Genomic DNA, 7,182 nt, shown 5'->3' with positions numbered 1-7,182 from the left:
GAGCGGACATTAGCAGGGGCTTCCAATAGACTGGCCTCAAACTGCAAAGACAGGCTCTGCAATGAGCCTCCTCGACAGGCTGGACAGAGAGCCCCACTGCCGGCTGGCTTCCTAGGAAGGCAGGCCGAGTCCCGAGTGAAGATGAAGAGGGTGGGGCCCGAACCAAGTGTGAGATACTGATACATGCGCCGTCACTCCCAGGGCTGATATCACTAAGCAGTCTGCGGCTCCTTCCTGCTGAGTCCAGCAGCACAGCAGAATCCTTTTCTACACAGCCCTGTGGTTGCAAGAGCAGCTGACGTGGACCAGCTTAAGCTGCATAACCTAAAACAGCACGTCACAGTGGATTTGCCGTCAGGACATGGGCAGTTCACAGGGTCCAAGGAACACTGGAGAGCCGGGCTGGAAAAAGTCAGGAGCAGGGCCAGCTCCAGAGATGTTGGGAACAGGGACCGTCACTCAGACCCTCCAGGGGAGGGGGCATTGCCAGAGGCATCCTCTCCAGCCGCCATGGACCTTTCTGTCTGTCCTCTCCAGCCTCATTCTGGGGAGGGGAAAGTGGTCAGGCTAGTTTGGACCAGGTAAGAGTGGCATCTTGACCAATAGTCCAAATGAGATGGATTCCAGAGGGAGGGAGCAGTTGAAGGACGCTGTCACCAGCGGGAGGGAAATGGGCAGGGCTGGTGGAGGCAGCCGGCCTCTTCTCAGCTCCTCCACTCAGCCTCTGCTGGCCCTGGACATTAAGCAGAGCCTCCGTGCCCTCCTGACCTGACACAAGCTCAGGCTGTTGACAATGGAGGGGAAAGGAACCGTGTGATTGACATGCCCTCCCAGGTCGAAGGGGGATGGGAGGAAGGCCTGGGGCCACAGTGATGCAGAAACCCCATTTGGCAGAGCGGGCGCCCTCTCTTGGTGAACCCAGATCTGCAGGCAGCCCGCATGTCTGGTGCAGACAGTTCAGTCTGAGGTTTTGACCTTCTCCTTGGGCACATATCGTTTCTCCACAGAGACTTGAGGACATCTGAGAGCAAGGACCACTCCTCCTTTTCCTTCGTGTCCTGCTAGAATATGGTCCAGTTCTTGCCTGCGTTCTTTCTAGTGGTTCGGGCTAAGCTGCTTCCCTTCCTGTAACCAAGCACAACGCTTTGTGACTAAAGCGCAATGTCCACATGGATGGTTAAAGGAAAGGTAAAAACTGAGTTTAAAACCATGATTCCCTCCATGATAATTACCAAAACCAAGATATGAAATTGTTCTTGCAACTGCAGACTACATTTGACTTTGATTTTTATTTCTACAATATAATATTGACAGTATACATTTGCTCATCGATTGTAACAGTGTATCACTCTGACACGACGCTTTAATAACAGGGGCTAGGGCAGTGAAACTGCTCTGTATGACGTAAAGCGATGGATACGGGACATTATACACTGTCCCACCCCACGGACTGCACAACACCAGGAGGGAGCCCCAGTGGAAACCGCGGGCTCTGGGTGACGATGACGTGTCAGTGTAGGCTCATCAATTGTGGCAAATGCCTGGCTCTCGTGGAAGACGTCCACAGTCGGGGAGGCTGCGCGTGTGTTGGGGCGGGAGGTCCATGGGAGAGCTCTGTGCCTTCTGCTCAATTTTGCTGTGAACCTAAAACTGTTCTAAAAAATAAAGTGTGATTTTTTTTAAAAGTTCCAGCAAAGAAAACTATTATTTCAACGTAATAATAAAATAATAGGGGAAGAATGGGTGGAGGGTGCGTGTATGGGAACTCTACACTATCTGCTCGATTTTCCTGTAAACGTAAAACTGCTCCAAAAAAAATAGTCTATTAATTAAAAAAAGAAAAGGGCAGTTATAGGAAACGTTCAGAGACCGGCCCCCTTTTGTCTCCTGACCTGTGAACAGCTTGGAGGCAGGCCTGACAAGTGCCCCATGAAAACTGCAAACTCGGTTAAGCCTCAATCCTTAAACCACTCTGATACTGTTGTTTGCTTAACTTAAAAGTAGGGAGGAGGCCCTGATCCCACGGACGTAACTGCGATCCTGAATTTGCTGTTAGGCCCACCCGTGAGTTTCTTGATGATGTTGCTAAGGATGATTGTGTCACTGAGCAGCCCAGAGGTTGGTATGTTTGACAGCTTCATAGAAATTGCATTGTTCTGTGTGTGTTCTTCTGTAGCCTCATTTGTCACTTAATCGTAGGTTTTGAGACTGTTCCGATTCGGTGGGTATATTTCGAGTGCGTACATTCGCGCTGCTATGTAACGTTCCTGAGTGTGAACGCAGAGACCTTGTGCATCTGTTCTTGATGAACAAAAGGACAGTGGGCAGAGGAGAGGCCAGCCTACTCCAGCCCAGGAGCTGGGACAGAGACCTCAGATTCCGAGCTTGTGTGTGTGTGCCTGCTCATTTACACACACACGCACACACTCCGAGTGGTGACTGTGGGAGTAGGCCAGGCTGGGTGTGATCAGAGAAGCAGCTGGAAGCTCATGTCAATCCAGAAAGCACCCCCAGCCAGGCCCGGTGCTGCTGGTATCGGGATTTTGAGCCTAACTCCTTTGCCGTCAGAAGTGGGCCAGCAGGCTTTTTGAAACCTGTTATGCACTTACAAAATAGAAAACCACATCGAAGCAGAGCGCCACGCACTCGTGATCCCACGGAAGCATCTGGTTGTTAAACATTAGTGCCAGCTGTCATCAGCTCTGCTCACGAGCACGCTGCTGATCTGCGGGAAGCCCCACCCCGCAGAGGGCCCGGGAGCGCAGGGCCTGCAGCAGGTGGCGAGGCCACGCCCTCAGGAAGGCACTGGTGAGTCCTGGGACACTGACAGCAGTAACCATGGCGACAACGTGACTTATAACCCAGGGGTAGCCCCTGCCATTAGTGAGGGCTCTGTGCCAGGTCCTTCCAGACAGCGCCAGCAGCCTGCCACTCCCAGCTGTAGCATTGTTGACCCTGCTTTGCAGATGGGGGCTCCATCACTTGCCTGAGGTCACACACTGAGGTTGGGATCTGAACTCACGTCAGACTCAGAACCTGTGCCGAGAACTAGGCCGACTGGGTGAGGCAGGGGCAGCATCGGGTGCAAAATGCAAGGGGTTCTGGTTGTCGGGTGCTGACCCCAAGAGTGGGTGCCCCCTGGCAGTGTGTGCCCTGTGCTGTCCTGCCCACCCTGGGCTGGCCCTGCTTCTGCATGCAGCCCAAGGAAGGGTCTGCCTGGGAGACCCCAGGGTTGGTCCCTTGCAATGGGGCGATGGTCTCTGACGGCCCCCCGCCCAGTCTGTCTTGCCCCCTCCACCTGTCTCTCTCAGCCTCTCCTGCTCCTGGAAGCACATCCTATAAGTAACCCTCTGGGCCCACCCTCGGTGTCCCCCATAGTCCATGGGGAGAGTGTGCCCTGCCCAGCCTGTAAGCCCCAGCTTGATGCATCTCTTCCCTGGGCCCTCCGTCAGGCCTCTCTCACTTTCTGCTCTTTATTGTCACCCCCAACCCCCACCTCTGCCTTCTCCGGCAGGACTCTGAGCCCCTGGACGGAGGCAAGGTCTACCCCGCTCAGACCCTTGGGCTAACTCAGTCACTGGCGTGTACTCAGTCAGGGCTGAGTTTTAAAGGTGCCAGAGCAGCAGAGCAGCCAGCTCCGCTCTGTCCGTCCCAGTGCTGGAACCCCAGCGGGCACAGCTAAGCCCTCTGGCTCCACCACTCCTCAAGGAGGGTCCATCTTCAGGAGGGTCAGGTCACCCGGAGCCCAAGGACCCCCCCAGCCAGGTAGGCGGATTTCTCTGAGCACCTGACAATGGGAGCTGGGTCAGCCCAGGCAGGGTCTCCACAGCCCCCTGACCTCTTTCCAAATGCCATTACCAAGGGTCTTGCCTGGCAGGAGGGGCAGTGGCTTGAATCCCTGGAGGCAGAGACGCCAGCCCACCCACACGTCCCTCCCCTCGAAACCTGTCACACTCCTCTGACGTGACCTGGGCCGTGACCATCACCCTGGTCCCTGCAGCACAGGGACTGCCGGTGGCCGTTGGAGTTGGGGGAGCAGAACGGCCCCTTGTCCCTCCCACTGTGTCTTCTGGCCCCCGCCTGACTTCCTTCCTCCCACCCTGTCTATCTCCCTCCCAGACACCCTGCCACTCACCTGCACCTCCACCCCGGGATGGATTTGGGGGAGCAGGGCACCTCCCGTGTCCACGCGATGGCTCCGCCGATGAGAGCGGCATGTGCGAGCAGAGGAATATTCCACTGGTGTTAGTTTTTATATGAAATTACATATGCACCAGCTTAATGCACTAATGTCAGAGCAAATAAATATACATGGAAACAGCCAGCCCCCGCCTCGCTCTGCCGTCTCGCTCCGGCCCGGTGCTTATACTCCTGGGCTCCCCACGTCTTTAATCTTACTGATTCATTTTCCTGCCTTCAGTGTGGCATATTAATGTTAGGTCAAAAAGTATTTCATCAGTTTTTCTGAAGGTCTTATTTCATTTTTATTCAAGAATGTGTAATCCTGAGAAAAAATAATTACATGTGAGATCAACAGTGTAGCTCTGACCTGAATTCACAGAATCACAAAATCTCAAAACCAGAAAGGGAAGTTAGAGCCAACTCTCTCATTTCACAGAGGAGAAATTGAGGCCCAGAAAGAAGGAAGGACCATGGCCTACCCAGTATCTTAGCCAGTCTGTACCAAAGCCAGGCCTGACCCCTTGTCCTTCTCACACCCACCCCAGAACCCTCATAGGCCACGTGTAGACAGAAGGTGTTTACCTTGCTCATCTCATAAGAGAGCAAGTGTCTCGGGCCTGGAGGTGATTCACCAGACCAGACAACCACCACTCAGAAATGCTGTAATAATCGTAACCACTGCTGTCCCCTGACCTGCCCAGGGCCAGGCCCTGTGCTGAGCACTGTGCATGCTTCCCCTTACTGAATGCTCAGCTGCTACGATTGCTCCCATTTTACAGGTGCGAACCCTGAGGCACAGGGCAATCTGGAAACTCGTCGAGGCCACATAGGTAGTGAGTGAGGCGTCAGGATTTGCACTCAAGTTCATCTGGCTCCAAGGCTTATGCTAACCAGTACGCTACATTGCCAGGGGAGGATTATCCTCCTCAGGCAGGAAAAAGATAGCTTCTAAGGCCCCGCAGAGGTCTAAGAGCCCACAAAACACTTGAGCATATCACCGGGGCCCTTCAGCACGGCCGCGAAGGACGGTTGTATCAGTTACCTATTGCTGCCACGAATTTAGCAGCTGCAGACAACACGAATATAATATCCTACAGTCCCAGGGTTGGAAGTCCAGCAGGTCAGGCTGGTTTCTCTGCTCAGAGTCCCACAGGCCAACTCCAGGCATTGGCTGGACCACAGCCCTTGCTTCATGCTCTGGAGGAGACGCCGCTTCTTTGCTCGTTCAGGGTGTTGGCGGAATTCAGCTCCTTCTGTTGGAAGGACAGATCCCTCTGCTTTGCTGCTGTTGGCTGAGGGCCACTGCCGGCTTCCAGAGGCCGGTCAGCCTCCCCGGCTGGTGGCCCCTTCCTCCTCCCAAGCTGGCAGCCACAGGTCAATTCTCCCCCACCCTTCGCATCCTCCTACCTAGTCGTGTCTCTAACTCCTCTGCCCTCTTCTTTCACTTCTAAGGGTCCTTGTGGTGACATCAGGACACGTAATCCAGGCTAACGCCCCCATCTCAAGGTCCATGACCTTAATCACGTCTGCACAGTCCCTGCTGCCATGTGACAGATTCACGGGGCTGGGGACGAGGGTGTGGGCATCTGTGGGGGAACATTATTCTTCGTACTGCACGTGAAGACGGGAAACGCTCTAGTGGGACAGAACTTCAAGCGATGCTTCCTGGGAGCTGAGGAGGCCCTGGGTGAGGGTCCGCAGGGACTCCTGGCTGGGCTCACGGCTTGGCCAAACACTCAGGGACTGGGGAGGACAAGGCTGGAAGGCTGGTGACGAGGAGTTTTGGGGAAGAGACGTGTGGACAGTTTTCTCAAAATGGGCCAGAGGGTGAACGTACCTGCGTCCAGAGCCACATCATCCACCTCCAGCATCGTATTCTCCATGACTGGCGCGTTCTGGACTATGCGACACGGCAGTGCTGTCATGCCCAATGGGAGAGCTCGCCCGAAGGTCTCAGTGGAAGGAGGTCCTTCTCAGCAGTCAGGTGGACAAGACGACTCCCCCATGGCCGTCTGCTGGCCTCCAGCTCCAGCGCCTCCAGTGTCTGTCCAGTGGCCCACATGCTAAGTGGCCTTAGCGGCAGGAACGAAGGCTACACCTGGAAGAAACGACGAGAACTCACCCTTCGGGGCTGACCTGACGCCCACCACTGTGGGGTGCCCAGTTTTCCAACTACAGTCAACAATGTTCAGCCTCTGTTTGGAGTTAAATTGTATCCTCCCAAAAAAGATGTTGAGGTCCACACCCCCATCCCTGGGAATGTGACTTTATTTGGAAAGAGTTTTTGCAGATGTCGTTGCGTTAAGATGAGGTCATTGGCCCTAATCCAATATGATTTTTATAAAAAGGGAAATTTGGCCAGAGACAGACATGCGCGCAGGAAGAACTCCGTGGGAAGGTTCGCGGACGGTGGTGTGGGAGGCAACGAGCCCACAGTTACGGAAGATGGAGGCAGGGCAGGAAACGACCGTGGACCTGAGCCGGCCACGGGGCTGATGGCACCTAGGATGACCCCTCTGGGGAGGGTGAATGGTTTGAGGGGAATCTGGTGGGAACCTTTTCACAGAAGTGTAGATTTGGGATGAAGGGTGAGCAACAGACGAAATAGTGAACTTTGTCATTCTTTAGGAGCTGTATTTACCAAGATTCAGTTGCAGAAAACAGAATCCACTCTAGCTTTCATGATGGGAGAGAGTTTATTGCAGGGCACAAGAGGGCTTTGAGAATCCCGGGGCAGGGGGTTAGCTTAAGAAATAGCCTGTAGGGTGAGCACCTGCAGGACCCTCACCCAAGGTCACACCACGGTGCAGGGCCGTCATGGCTGTGGTAGATGGTGAGGGCCGACCCTCCATCTCGGCTGCCCAGCTGGGACCCCCTCCAGGGCCGGGGCATCCTGCCTCCCGTCAAAGGAACTGGAAGCAGCGGGCATGCGATGCCCCACTTCCCTGGCAGCTGGGGTCAGTCCACGACCTGGACTCCGCCAGTCAGATGCTCCCACCC

General features: G+C 54.8%; 1 long non-coding RNA gene across 2 annotated transcripts; it reads right to left on the bottom strand.

Moving 5' to 3' along the window:
- Positions 1-1,251: 1,251 nt before the first annotated feature.
- On the bottom strand, positions 1,252-6,413 carry LOC139046317 (uncharacterized). Of its 2 annotated transcripts, none has more exons than XR_011506177.1 (3): positions 5,225-6,413; positions 4,136-4,504; positions 1,252-1,655 (listed from the first exon to the last, which is right to left on the bottom strand). It is a non-coding gene; the product is annotated as an uncharacterized lncRNA (long non-coding RNA). The 2 variants fall into 2 exon arrangements; XR_011506176.1 differs by having other exon boundaries at positions 1,258-1,655; positions 4,136-5,435; positions 5,590-6,412.
- Positions 6,414-7,182: the final 769 nt, after the last annotated feature.

Source organism: Equus asinus, chromosome 10, assembly GCF_041296235.1.
Source record: "Equus asinus isolate D_3611 breed Donkey chromosome 10, EquAss-T2T_v2, whole genome shotgun sequence".
In the NCBI taxonomy this organism is placed as follows: Eukaryota; Metazoa; Chordata; class Mammalia; order Perissodactyla; family Equidae; genus Equus; species Equus asinus.
Note: the sequence above shows the minus strand (reverse complement) of the source record. Positions and strands in the feature narration are given on the sequence as shown.